We start from the raw sequence: 15,478 nt of genomic DNA, 5'->3' as shown, positions 1-15,478 counted from the left end.
GCAGACTGGAGGATAAAAAATTACTAAAAGTACCTGCTTTTTACTCTAAAATACTGCTTTTGAGATCCTCATAGTAAAGAAATACTTAAGAGGAACTTCCAGGGAAGATGGCAGAGTAGGGAGGTTCAGAACTCAGTCTTTCCACCACAGTAACCACTAAGCACACAATAACTATCTAAAACAACTATTTTGCAACTCCAGAGGCCAGAAAACACTGTACAGCATCCAGGGAAGAGCAGGAAGAAGAGGAATATAATTACAGTAAAGAACCTCTCCGCATAGCAGCTACTGACACCCATCTCCTATCTCCCACTCTCATGGCAGGCCACTATGGGGTCCAGTTCCTGGCTAGTTGCTGGTGACAGAAAGGGATGGAAAAATCCTCTTCCCCAAGAACAAGGGTGGGCATGGCTGATTTGCTGATCACAGCATTTGATTAGCAAATCTGGATCGTTGGGTCCCAGCTCTGAGGGCAGCTAATGTTTCAACCCATACCAGAAATGGCAGTGGTAGCCACTGCTCCAACCCTGCCCAGACAAAGGCAGCAACAGCCATTTTTGCAATTTTCCCTGGTCAGAGGCACAGATAATGGAGATTTAAAGTTGTAGGGCCAAGTCAGGAGAGCAGGGGACAGTTAGCTGAAGTTATTTGCTGGGTAGGCATTTGCTAGGCAGGACAGGAAAGTTTAGCTGTGGGGAGCCATTAGAGAAGCTTCTGGAGCACTTCCTGATCCCCTCCCCAGGGCACTGTGGAGCAAGACTGCACCCCCCGGTGGGTACCTGGCTCTGTTTTGATTAGTATAAAAACTGACTTGGAAAGTCTTATCCAGGGTGACCCTTCTCCCTGAAATTTGCCCTCCAGACAATAACAGTATAACATAATGAAAGGAATGTAAAAACTATAGAGGTGGACAGTCTGGGACAAAGACCTGCTGGCATCAAAATACCTGGGAGAGGGAAGGTTGTCCCCTGGATAAGAGAGGGGATGGCCAAAGTACTATCAACAGGGGAATTCCAAAACAAACAACAAACAAAAGTTCTGGAGAAGACACAGGCCTAGAAAGACATGGAAAATCCAGCACGCTGCATTCGCTTTGGGCAGACCTTCCTCATGGGAGGGGCGAAAAGTTCACTTAGGAAAATCTGTCTTCTCACCAGCTGGTTACAAAACCAAGAAACAGACATCCAGGGAGTAAATCCCAGAGGTACCATTCTAAAATATTAAAATGTATACTGTACAACAAAGTAGTGTGAGACAAAGAAACAGGAAATGAAGGCCCATCCAAAAGAAGAGAATAAAAATATACAAAACGCCAACGAAGACGGAAAAAAACAGACCTACTGAAAAAAGTATTTTTAAAATGGTCTTAAAAATGTTCAAGGAGATGAAGGAAAGTACAGAGAAAGAACTAAAGGACATCAGGAAAACAATGAGTGACTAATATGAGAGTCTAAGTAAAGAGATAGAAATTTTAAGAAGGAACCAAACAGAACTACTGTAGTTGACAAACACAATAACCGAAATGAAAAATGCCCAGAGGGGGTTAAAGAGCAGACTGGAGCTGGCAGAAGAAAGAATCAGTGAACCTGAGGAAAAGAAAGTGAAAATGAGTCAGGCTGAGAAGCAGAAAGAAAACAGAAATATCAAAAGTGAAAACTGCCTAAGACACCCTGGGACACCATCAGGTGTACCAATGCTCTCATCATGGAAGTATCAGAAGAATAATAAATAAAGGAATGGAAGGAATAGTCAAAGAAATATTGACAGGGAACTTTCCAAACTTAGCAAAAGAAGTGATTTGCACATCTAAGAAGCTCAGAGAACATCAAACATGAAGAAAAAATACACACATCATATACTGAATACTATCAAATGCAAAGGGCAAGGAGAGAGTTCTGAAAGGTGCAAGAGAATAGCAATGTATTACGTACAAAAGAATCCCAGTTAGGTTTAGTGCTGATTTCTCATCAGAAACCATGGCGGCAAGAAGACAGTGGGTTGAAATACATAAAGCCATGAAGGAAAACAACTGCTAGTCAGGAATTTTATATGGTGAGACTCTTTTAAAATTGAGCGTGAGATTAATTCATTTATCTCTTAGATAAACCAAAGCTGAGGGAATGCATCACTAACAGACTGGCCGTACATGCATTAGCTAAAGTGAGTTCTTCAGCCTGGCAGGAAAGATACTAGACAGTGGTTCAAAGCAACATAAAGAAATAAAACCTACAGTGAAGGTAAAAGCTTGGGTAAGTATAAATGTCAGTATTATTATGTTGTATTGTTTGGTATTTAACTCCATCTCACCCTTCCTACAGGTGCTAAAATGGGAATGCATAAAAAGTAAGGTTAATCTAGGTGTTTGGACATGTAATATACAAAGATGTAAGTGTTAACAAGCATAAAAAATGGTGTGTGTGGGGGGGATAGGGGTATAGGAAAAGTATATGTGCATACTATTGAATTTAAGTTGGTATCAACCGAAATATGATTCTTATATATTTAGGATGTGAAATTTTAGCCCTATTAAGTAATCACAAGGAAAGCAGATGAAAAATATATCCAGACAGAAGTAAGAAAGTACTCAGTATGGTACCACACTAAAAAACAAAAAAATATAAAAGTAGACTTTAACAGAGATGAGGGACAAAAAAGGCATAAACTTAGAAAGGCAAAATAGCAAAATGAAAAAAAGTACTGTATTATCAGTAGTCACTTTAAATGTTAAGTCTCAAGTCAAAAGGTACAGCTTGGCAGAATGGGTAAAAAAAGCATGGCCCAAATATATACTGTCTGAAAGAGACTCACCTTAAAGTCAAAGATACAAGAAGGCTGAAGGAGAAAGGATGGGGAAAAAATTACAGCATGCAAGTCATATACCAACAGAGAGCTGGGGTGGCTATATTAATATCAGATAAAATAGACTTCAAGTCAAAAACAGTCTGCAGGACAAAGATCATTATACACTTATATAGGGGATAAATCAACAGGAAGATGAAACAATTAGATAAATATATATGTACCTGACAGCAGAGCCCTAAAATATATGAAGCAAATAAGGACAGATTTGAGAGGAAAAACTGATGATTCTACATTAGCAGTAGGAGACTTTAACAAACCATTCTCAAAAATGGGTAGAACATGTAATCAAAATACCAGTAAGGAAGTACAGGACTTGAATGGTACAATAAACCAACTAGATCTAACAGACATATATAGAAAATTTTACTCAACAAAAACACAATACATTCTTCTCAAGTGTACATGGATCATTTTCTAGGACAGACCATATGTTGGCTCACAAAACAAGTTCCAATAAAATAAAAAATATTAAAATCATCTGAAGTATACTCTTTGACCATGAGGGAATGAGGCTAGAAACAAAAGCAGAGGGAGAAAGGGGAAATTCACAAAAATGTATAAATTAAACAACATACTCTTAAACCACCAATGGGTTAAGGAAGAAATCAGAAGCAAAATTAGGAAAGACCTTGAGGCAAACGAAAATGAAAATACAACGTAGTAAAACTTATGGGATGCAGAGAAGGCAGTACTGAGAGGGAAATTTATAGTTCTGAACGCTTATATTAAAAAAAGATAGACTTCAAATCAGAGACCTAACCCCAAAACTAGAAAAACCAGAAAAAGAAGAGCAAACAAAACTGAAAGGGAGCAGAAGGAAGGAAATAAAGATTAGATGAGAGATTAATGAAATAATAGAAAACAACCAACCAAAAAAAAAAAAAAAGAGAGAGAATCAACAAAACCGCAAAAGAAAAAAAAGAGGATAAAAATAACAAAAATCAGGGATATAACAACCGACCCTGGTGAAACAAGAAGGACTATAAAAGGACACTATAAACAAGTGTATGCCAATATATTAGATATCCTACATGAAATGAACAATTTCTTAGAAACACACAAACTACCTACATTGACTCAAGTGGAAACAGAAGATCACAATACACCAATTCCTAGTAAAGAGACTGAATCAGTAATTAAAAACTTCCCAACAATGAAAAGCCCAAGCCTAGATGGCTTCACAGGGGAATTCTACCAGCGTTCCAAGAAGACTTCAATTCTGCTCAAATGCTTCCAAAAAAATTAAAGCAGAGAGAGAATGCGATCTAATACATGCGACAAGGTCAACATAACCCTCATACCAAAACTGGACAAAGATATCACCAGAAAAGAAAACCAGAGACCAATATCTCATTTGTTCTTGAGTTGAAAGATTGAAGGATTTCATTTATAGTCTGAATATTAATCCTTTATTGGATATGCAGTTTCCAAATATTTTCTCCCATTGTGTAGGTTGTTGCTTTGCTTTCAGGAGAAAGTCCTTTGAGGAACACAATTTTTAATACTGACGAGGTCTCATTTGTTTATTTTTTCTTTTGTTGCTTGTAATTTATCTCTTACACTTAGTCTAAGAAAAGACAGAGAACGTACACATATGAGTTCACAAGAACATATACACACTTGTTTATGTGTATGGAGTATGTATTTTTGCTAAGAGTAACACTGGAAAAATAAATTATTATTGGTGAGGAAGGGGTGAAGGGTGGGGATTGGAAGTGAGACTTTTTTGAGTATACCTTTTTTATATAGGTGCGACTTTGAATTAACCTAATGTTCTTTCTACATGTTCAAATCTAAATTTAAACAATTAAAAAAAGAAAGTTTTAATAAAAATAATTGAAAAATGCATCTAATAGTATTGTCAAACTGGTAACATATTCAACAGAGAGAAAAATAATTATTTTAAATGACTTGTAAATGACTGTACAGGCTTGTGGGATATACTCTGAGGACAAAGAAACTGCAAGGAAATCAACTTCACTCGGCTGTTTTATTATTAGGAATAATTTTGGTAGCGTAACAAACAATTTTATATATTGTGGAACAAAACAAAGAAATATATTAATACTATTAGAAAGGAATATGTTCAATGTGAGAGAAAAGAGATACTGTTATAAACTTAAAGTTAAAAAATTCTATAATATTAACATTGAATTGGAAACATGAACATGAACACATGATACACACACACACACACACACACACACATACACATCTCTTACGTTCTATCCACTGAAAAGGCTTAGACACAATAATGTACCAGCTGCAGTGGGAGAACACTTTTGGTTTCAGATCTGGGTTTCTAAATATTATCCCCTATTAAAATACACCAGGACTACTTGGAAAAATGCCTGATAGCTAGTCAACAATAGGGAAAAGCAGAAGGTGAAACTGGGAAATCTTATACCAGAAAGCATGGAAATACAAACAAATGTCAAAAGGATCAAGCTTGAATGGAATCCCTCAGGCCAGAATTTGGGACAATTTGAACATCACTAAGAATGCAATAACTAACTATATAAAACATCAAACAAAAATCCATGAGTCCAGAGTAACATTTTGCAAAAAAAAAAAAAAAAAAAAAAAACGGAAGGAAGGAATGGAGCGACAATTTTCAGCATACATTGGAGCAAAAACATTTTAAAAACTAGCAGTGGAATGCGATATTGAACTGGATCCCTCAACAGTAGAGAAAGGAATACATGCTTTTTCCTTTAATTAGCAATATCATGGAATTATTGCTGTTAATTATCTACTAACCAGTAAGTACAAACTTTCACAATTAAATGATAGTTATGTGGAAAAAGATTTAAAATCAAGATCTTCCAACCAAACTCACAGACTCACAGACACAGTAAGATCACATTAGTCAGAGGGCAGCTCCTTGTAGAACAAGACTTTCCAGAAGACTTAGGCAGCCTTGATGCTGGCTCTGCTTTTTTGTTCTGATGTTATTATATTTGGCTCAAGAACAAGGAAACTTGGCTATCTTTTCCTGTTGGGGTAACGACTACTCATATTTATTTTTTCTTAATAGTAACGAAAGGCCCAATGAATTAAGGGCTGTGGTACAGTGCCGAACTAAGAGCCATGGAACTCATTAGCAATGGTGTGCCCTATCTGGCACTCGAGGGTTCTGGGATGATGTGCTGACATGTGCACAATGCTGTCTTCTGCTTTGCATGGCCACCTTGTTTCCATTACGTTTCTAAAAATCATGACTAAATACATTAGGAACTTTAAATGTAAACTTGGAGTGGGAGTAGAAGGGGTGGGTGTGGTCTCTTCCTGCTAATCTATGGCCCAGTCTGAGACACTGAAATAACTAATATTCATAATGATGACTAGACATGAAGTAGTAAGTGATTTCTTAGTTGTTAAAGGAAGATTAAACTATCTTCTACATAGTTTTAGTAGTTCTGTTATTGTTACTGATATTCTAATTTACTGTGAGAGAGATGGCTGTGGTAAAAAACTCTGATACTCATAATTAGATAATTCATTTCCTACCAAGACTGATAAATTTCACTGCCTTAGAAATTCAGGATAAAATATTAAATTTAACTATACACAAATGTGAAGGCCAAATAACACTTCCAAATGTAACTATCTCTTAATATACATAGGTAGGCATTTAATTTTCTTCCCATTTCATGGACAATACAATGAACAAAAGGAGCTTATTTTTGACACTCACACTATCCTCCACTCAACCATCCTAACTAAAATCTCTTTAACAAACAAACTATAGTTGCTGCCTTCCTGTTCATTATAATAAACTACTAACTACCTACATCTGAGGAGTAGAAGGATTAAATACCGTCAAGTGTATCAGAAGAGTTGTACTCGGGAGTGGTTAGTTTGAGACAGTTGAGTGCTTACCAAACTGTTTTCACAGAGGAACACTGGAATGTAGTAATTAAGACATTAGGGTTAAGGTCCATCCAGCAACGGTGTTCAAATAGATATAATGCACCAAAAATAAACTGTAAAGCAGTACTTACACATAAGCAAATCGTACCATTTTATATTCACATTTCCTATTCTAGAGTCAAAATGCAACACAACCACAAAGCTAAATTCTTCCATCTTAGACGTGATATATTTTAAAACAGTAATCTTTTGTCAAACCTGAGACACACCCCACCAGACCAGTCTTTCAAGTAGTAAAACGCTTCAGCAATATGACACACAACTTAATATCTGCATAGCAAAACTTTATGATACCAATAACTAGTTTATAGGGTACAATAAAATCATACAGTTGAGTAAGCTATAGTGAACCCTGACATGGAGAGGTGGAACACTGGGTATTTTTAATTACATGAGCATAATGTTTTTCCAGCAAAGAATTCTTGCTTTCTCATCATACTTCACCTACACTACAGTCCTCTAAATCAGTTCTCACAAATCTTCCAGACTGCTGTGAGACAATGCCAGGTTTAGATTAACTTCTCAAAGTGAAAGGGAGATAGTTTCCATCCAGATAATGGATTCACCCTTGGTTTATTTTGACTATATGCATCAAGTTCTCAGATCTGTGATAAATAAAATAAATTTAGATCTGAAATAAAGCCAGGCATTCAAAATCAGAGGGAGGGGAGGACTTCCAGGAAAGTGGTAGAGTGGGGTAGACTGAATTCACCCCTGCTTCACAGGACAAGGTAGGGAACGGGGAAAGAATGACCAGGGTGCAATCCTGGGGTACAGGGAGTGATTGAAAGGGTCTTCAGTGTTTCTTGGGGAGGAAAGAAGTGGGGGAATCGAGAAAGGGAGAGCAGAGCAGGTCTTGTCCGCTGTGACCCCCACTGGAGACAAACGGCGGTGTGGGGGGAAGTGCTCATCCAAGGGAAGTGACCATCTCTCTGCTCTAGCCTGCTGCAAATGCTGGCAGGGAAACCTCCCTGAGCAGTCTAGTAGCTGGCAGTGTCCATAGAGAGACTGGAGTGGCCTTGCCATACATTGCAAAGAATCACGCCCCAGGCGCTGGGAGCAGTCATCTGGCTGGGCGTGGAGAGTGGCATCACATCAAGTGTTGTGAAAGGTGGCTCCACCAGGCACTGAGGATAGGCTTGCTCCCCCAGGTGCTACAGTCAGCTACCTCATCTGTGGGCCGGGACCAACCATTCTGTTGCCACGATCTGGGAACAGCTCCTCCACTGTGCACATTAACTGCCCCTAGCCACTGAGGTCAAGCAGCGGCAGGCCTCAGGGGAGGAGGTGCCTCAGGGGAGGAGGTGCCTCAGGGGCGCCACCTGCTGGGAAGAAGTGATAAGTGTAGGCTCACAAACCCAAGGATTTTCTTTAATATATTTTTCCTATATATCTTTTACTAGTTGTATTATTGTATCTTATTTTTACTTGTTATTCATATATTTTATATACTTGTATTTTATTTATTTTTTTTATTTCTTAGTTTTTATTTTATTTTTCTCCCCCTTCTGTGGGTACCAGTCTGAGTTCATTCCCAATATATCCTGGGGTGTCTACTTCTGACTATGGGGCCACAACTGTTGAGGTGTTATTTTTATATTTTTTAATTTTTATTTTATTGTTATTATTCATTTTGGGGAGGGGGCACATCAGCCTGAGTCTCCCAACTGGTGGGCAGTTTTTCACAAACTACATATAATATTATAAATATTAAAAACAAGGATTTGATTGCTTATCTAATTTAGAGAAGATACAGCAAACCAACCCCACAACAAATAAAATAAGAGAAATAACAAAGATTAAGCAGAAATAAATGAATCAAAGAACAAAAACCAATAGAAAGAATCAATAAAACCAATAGCTGGTTCTCTTTGAGAAAAAACAATAAAATATGTGCTGGCTTGAAAGGAAGTATGTCCCCTAGAAAAGCCATGCTTTAATCAAAATCCCTTTTCATAAAGGTAGAATAATCCCATTTCATAAAGGTAGAATAATCCCTATTCAATACTGTATGTTTGAAACTGTAATCAGATCATCTCCCTGGATGATGTGATTTAGTCAAGAGTGGTTGTTAAACTGGATTAGGTGATGACATGTCTCCACCCACATGGGTGGGTCTTGATTGGTTTACTGGAGTCTTATAAAAGAGGAAACATTTTGGAGAATGGGAGATTCAGAAAGAGCAGCACCACAAAGCAGAGAGTCCACGAGCCAGCGACCTTTGGACATGAAGAAGGAAAACACCTCCCAGGGAGCTTCATGAAACCAGAAGCCAGGAGAGAAAGCTAGCAGATGACACCATGTCTGTCATGTGCCCTTCCAGCTGAGAGCGAAATCCTGACTGTGTTCGCCATGTGCCCTTCAACTTCAGAAAGAAACCCCGAACTTTATCAGCCTTCTTGAACCAAGGTATCTTTCCCTGGAAGCCTTAGATTAGACATTTCTATGGACTTGCTTTAATTGGACATTTTCTCGGCCTTAGAACTGTAAACTAGCAACTCATTAAATTCCTCTTTTTAAACCATTCTGTTTCTGGTATATTGCATTCTGGCAGTGAGCAAACTAGAACAAAATAAATAATAAAGGATAAGATGGTAGATTCACTCAGTGCTTTTACAGTACTAAGTTTGAACATTGATGGCCTAAACTGACCAATTAAATGATAGAGGTTGTCAGAATGGATTAAAAAATATAATCCATTCTGTATGCCGTTAGATTAAGAGAATGACAGAAAAAAAGAGAGACGATACAAATAAACAAAATCAGAAATGAGAGGGGGGTCATTACCATGGATCCTGAAGAAATTTTAAAAATCGTAAGAGGATACAAAGAACAACTATATGCCAATAAAGTAGACAATTCAGATGAAGTGGACAAATTCCCAGGAACACATGAACTATTTACACTGATTAGAGAAGAAAGAGAAGATTTAACAAATATGTTTCAAGTAAAGAGATTCAATCAGTCAACAAAAATCTTCCTACAAAGAAAAGCCCAGGACCAGGTGGCTTCACAGAGGAATTTTATCAAACATCCCAAAAAGAACTAACACCAATTCTGCTTGAACTCTTCCAAAAAATTGAGGAAAGAGGAACGTTACCTAACTTATTGTATAAAGATAACATTACTCTAATACCAAAACTGGATAAAGATGCTACAAGAAAGGAAAAGTACAGATCAATCTCCCTAAAGAACACAGATGCAAAACTTCTCAACAAAATACTAGCAAACTGAATCCAATGATACATTCATTAAAAGAATTAGACATCATGACCAAGTGGGGTTTATACCAAGAATGTAAGGGTGGTTTAACATAAGAAAATCAATCAGCATAATACAGTACATTAACAAATCAAAGGGAAAATCATGTGATCATCTTGACTGATGCAGAAAAAGCATTTGACAAAATTCAGCATGCTTTCCTGATATAAACACTTCAAAAGGTAGGAACTGAAACTTCCTCTATATCATAAAGGTCATCTATGAAAAACCTATAGTCAGCATCATACTTAATGGTGAGAGATTGAAAGCGTTCCCCTTAAGATTGGGAACGAGACAAGTATGCCATTGTTGCCACTATTATTCAACACTGTTACCCGAAGTCCCAGCTAGAGCAATTAGACAGGAGAAAGAAATAAGAGGTATCCGAATTGGAAAGGAAGAAGTAAACCTTTCACTATTTACAGATGACATGATCCTATACTCAGAAAACCTGCAGAAATCTATACAAAACTACCTGAGCTAATAAATTTAGCAAAGTGGTGGTATACAAAATTAATACAAAAATCAGTAATGCTTCTACACACAAGTAATAACTTATCTGAGGAGACAAAGAAAAAATTCCATTCAAAATAGCCACAAAAAAGAATCAGGTACCTAGGACCAGGGATGTCAAGGCCTTGTACACAGAAAACTAGAAAACTGCTAAATGAAATAAAAAATGACCTAAATAGATAGAAAGACATTCCATGCTCATGGATAGGAAGGTTGAATGTCATTAAGATGTCAATTCTACCCAGACTGATTCACAGAGTCAATGCAATACAAATCAAAATCCCAATAACCTACCTTGAAAACTTGGAAAAGCTGATTATCAAATTTATTTGGGAGGGAAAGAGACCCCAAATAGCTAAAGATATACTTAAAAAGAAGAGTAAAGAGGGAGGACTAACATTTTCTGACTTTAATGTTTACTATAAAGCTACACAGTAGTCAAAACATCAAGGTACAGGCACAAAGATAAGCATCAACAAATGGAATCATATTGAGAGTGTGAAGTTAAATCACCAAATCTAAGAACAACTGATCTTCAATAAGGCTTCCAAAGCCACTGAATTGGGACAGAATAGTCTTTTTAATAAATGGGCATAGGAGAATTCGATATCAATAGCCAAAAAGAATGAAAGAGGACCCCTACCTTACATCCTATGCAAAAATTAATTCAAAATGGATTAAAGGTCTAAATGTAAGAGCCAGTACCATAAAACTTCTAGAGAAAATGCAGGGAAACATCTTCAAGATCTTGTAATAGAAGGTAGCTTCTTAAAATTTACAACTAAAGCACAAGCAGCAAAAGAAAAAAAAAATAAATGGGAACTCTAAGATCAAGAGCTTCTGTGCTTCAAAGGACTTTGTCCAAAACATAAAGAGGCAGCCAACTCAATGGGAGAAAATATTTGGAAATTACATATCAGATAAAGGTTTAATATCCTCTGTACATAAGGAAATTTTACAGCTCAACAACAAAAGAATAACAACCCAATTATAAAATGGGCAGAGGATATGAATAGACACTTTTATCATGAGCAAACACAGATGACCACAAAGCACAAGAAGAGATGCTCATTTTTATTAGCTATAAGGAAAATGTAAATCAAGACAATCAGATATCATTTCACACCTATAAGAATGGGTGCTATTAAACAAACAGAAAACTACAAATGTCGGAGAGCATGTGGAGAAACTGGAATACTTATTCACTTTTGGTGGGTATGTACAACAGTGCAGCCACTGTGGAAAATAGTTTGGCAGTTCCTCAGAAAACTAGATATTGAATTGCCACATGCCCTGGTAATACCACTACTCGATATATACCCAGAAGAGCTGAAAGCACTGACACGAACAGATATTTGCACACCAATGTTCACAGAGGCACTATTCACAATTACAAAAGATGGAAATAATCCAAATGCCCATCAAAAAACAAGTGGATAAGCAAAAAGTGATATATACATTTACATATGATGGCATATTATGCAGCAGTAAGATGAAATGAGGTCTCAAAGCATATGACAACATGGATCAATCCTGAGGACAAAATGTTGAATGAAGTACATCAGGCACAAAAAGACAGATACTGTATGATTTCATTATTTTGACTCTGGTAAAAATAATCAGAGGTAACACTGTAGAATACAGTAGGCCTAGAGGTACACAAAAGCTATAGACAGGAAAGATACCAATGAGTTTGAACTTAAATGCAATGGAACAGATAGAAGTGATGGTAGTTCATTAGTGGGATTATAAGTAACACTGCCATATTAAAGATGAATACGATTGAAAGGGGATGTATAATGCCAGGTATCTCACTGATTAAATCTACAATTATGAATAAGTTCTCGCATGAACTATTTCAAAGGTTCGATACTAGACAAAAATTCAATAATAAAGGGATATAGAGGGGAGACTAAAAAATGCATGCTATGATCAACAGTTAACAGGAAGACATCAACAGCACCACAGCACTACCAGGGGCAACTAATTGGGGGAGAGGGACAAATGATAAGGGGTAGTTTGAATTTGACATTTGGTGATGCTGTATTTGTTGATTCTTTGTCGCTATGGACCAGTGAAAATGATCTAAAATTGAAAAAAAAATTAAAGGGTGGGGATGGGGATGTATCATCTGTCGTGATTGTCTTGATTAAAGTACGAGTATAGTTTTAACATGCAATTTTTTACAAAGTGTAGATGATAACTTCTCTTTTGCTCCAAGCTCTTATATATAGATTAGGTGACTATTTGGTGGAAATTTAATAGAGAGAAATATAAAACCAGGCAGCTGGACTACGTGATATTTAAAGCTCTTTTATAACCTTCCAAATTCTATTATTTTAAGTCTCTGTTTTATACACTGAAATATTTTATGTTGAACAAATATGAAAGGGTTTGATTTTTTTTTTTTGCATGGGCAGGTACTGGAAATTGAATCTGGTCTGTGGCAAGGCAGGCGAGAATTCTGCCCCTGAGGCACTGTTGCACTGCCTGAAATGGTTTGATTTTTAACTTGAAAGTCCATAAACTTTCTTTGATGTAAAACATACTATCTATTCACACCAATAAAGAATTTTTTTAAACAAGAATCAAATCAATTTTTCTCACTTCATTATATACATAGATAATGTTCTAAAACTTCAGGTATTCAAAAGAAAATTTTAAAGTAAAATCCAAGAAAACAAAGAGAAAAACTGCTGAAACAAAAGGTTTATTGTATTATGCTTAGTTCTGACCTGATTACTATTTGAAAGGCTATTGATCTAAGGCGGGCCCCAGTGGCTCAGCAGGCAAAGTTCTTGCCTGCCATACTGAAGACCTAGGTTCAATTCCTGGTGCCTGCCCATGTTAAAAAAACAACAAACAAACAAAAAAAATTGAACTAAAGGTTGCTTAGTTCATGCTGCCCATGTTAAAAAACAACAAAAAAAAATTGAACTAAAGGTTGCTTAGCATTTGTAATGATATAAGTGACTAGAGATAGCTTCTAGGACAAACTAACTGGAAAACATGACTAGAAGAAACAGAACTGAGTTATGACTGCCCTGAATAATCAGGAGCTAAGGAATCTAGAAGTACTCAAACCTAGGTATGTTTACATTTAAAATTTGCTGATACTTTGAATATATAGAAAAGTTTAAGAGAACAATGGGATAAATATCCATGTACCTGTCATAGTTTTTAAAATCTTAACATTTTGCTATATTATATGCTCAGATTTATTTTCCTTTTTAAGAATTAAAGACACAAAGCACTAAAAATATACTTGAAACCCGTGTCTCTCCCACCAAATCCTATTTTATTTATACAGAATCATACTGCAAATTTATTATTTATCATTCTCACGCATGTTTTTATACTTTTACTATATATGTAAGCAGCCTTAAACTATAAATTATCACTTCATAAGTTTATATAATTTAAAGAAATGAAATTCCAATATATTAACCCTTCTGAAAAATTATATATTTTGAGATTTATCCACTGTACTTTTGGCACTGTCTATTCATTTTAACTACATTAAAATTTTCCCTCAGAAGTATATACCAAAACTTCTATTTCCAGTCTCATGTTGACTGTCATTTATAGAGTTCCCAAGTTTTTGGATTATAAAGAATATTGCATTAAGCAATCTCCTGAGTGTCTCCCTAGCACAAGTGAGAGAATTTCCCTAGCACTTAGGCCTAGGAGTAGAATTTTTGGATTGCAGAATTTTCTATTTTTCAACCACTCAACTTTGTTAAAATATTCTATAAAGTGACTGACTGACATACAATCCTACAGGGAGAATTTTGGGTTTTCTATTCTCCATATCTTTGCCATATTCAAGTTCTGCAGACTTCTTCATTTTTGCTAATCTGATGAGTATCAAATTTTATTCTACCTGAACATGGACTTTCTTATGTGCTCGCTACTCAGGCTCGGCACTGCTTCACATGTTTATTATCAATTTAGTTCTTCTTTTTGGTGAAATAACTGTTGGTATCCTTCACCTATTTTTCTATTTGGTTGTCTTTTTTCCTTAATGATTGGTAAGAATTCTTTATATAACCTGGAAAGGAATCCTTTATGAGTTACATATGTTGCAAACATCCCCCACTTTTGCCTTTTGTTGATAACATTTTTAAATGTCTTTATCGTGATTTCTGTGCTTTAAGATATCTTCCATGACACCAAGGTCATACATATTTTGTTCTATTTCTTCTAAAATTATTGCTTTTTTCATTTTTTTGTTTTTAATTGACACTGAACAGTTTCTGTGTGTTTAGGATGAGGTACAGACATACTTTTATTACTTTTTCTTAAAATAACTAATTACCCCATCACCTTTTATTGAATAATCTTTTCTCCACTGAATTGAAAGCTTGATTGTAGTCTATACGAAAAGAGGATGTAGTGTGTATAGGGGGGATCTGTTTCTGAGCTCTCTCACTTCTATCAGTTCTATCAGTCTATTTGCATATCTCTCTATCCAAAGTTCACTTTAAAAATTTCTAGCACTTTAATGTGTCTTAATATCTAGAAAGACGAGCCATCTCATTTACTTTTATTCTTCAAAATTGCCATTAAATTGTTAGTACTTTACTCTTATATATATATTTTATAACCAGCTTTTCAAATTATGGGGAGAGGGGACTCTGGGAATCTCACTGAAGCTGCATTTAATTACAGATTATTTTGGAAGAGAACTGACTTCTTTTTGTTACTGAATCTTCCTATCCATAAACATAGCATATCTCTCTGCTTATTTAAGATTCTTTTATGTCCTTCAACAGATTTTTCTGATTTTTTCCACAGAGGTCTTACACACTTTTGTATAGCTAGTCTCAGGAACTTTATGGGTTTTGTTGCTATTGTAAATGATATCTATTCTCTAAATTACATTTTCTAATCACATATTACTGGTACA

The 15,478-nt window shown here is 36.0% G+C and overlaps 1 protein-coding gene across 4 annotated transcripts in view; it reads right to left on the bottom strand.

The window, feature by feature from the left end:
- ARHGAP32 (Rho GTPase activating protein 32) overlaps positions 1-15,478 on the bottom strand; it is a 450,472-nt gene that overhangs the window by 35,243 nt on the left and 399,751 nt on the right. The window lies entirely within an intron of this gene.

Source organism: Tamandua tetradactyla, chromosome 8 (assembly GCF_023851605.1).
Source record: "Tamandua tetradactyla isolate mTamTet1 chromosome 8, mTamTet1.pri, whole genome shotgun sequence".
NCBI classification, from domain to species: Eukaryota; Metazoa; Chordata; class Mammalia; order Pilosa; family Myrmecophagidae; genus Tamandua; species Tamandua tetradactyla.
Note: the sequence above shows the minus strand (reverse complement) of the source record. Positions and strands in the feature narration are given on the sequence as shown.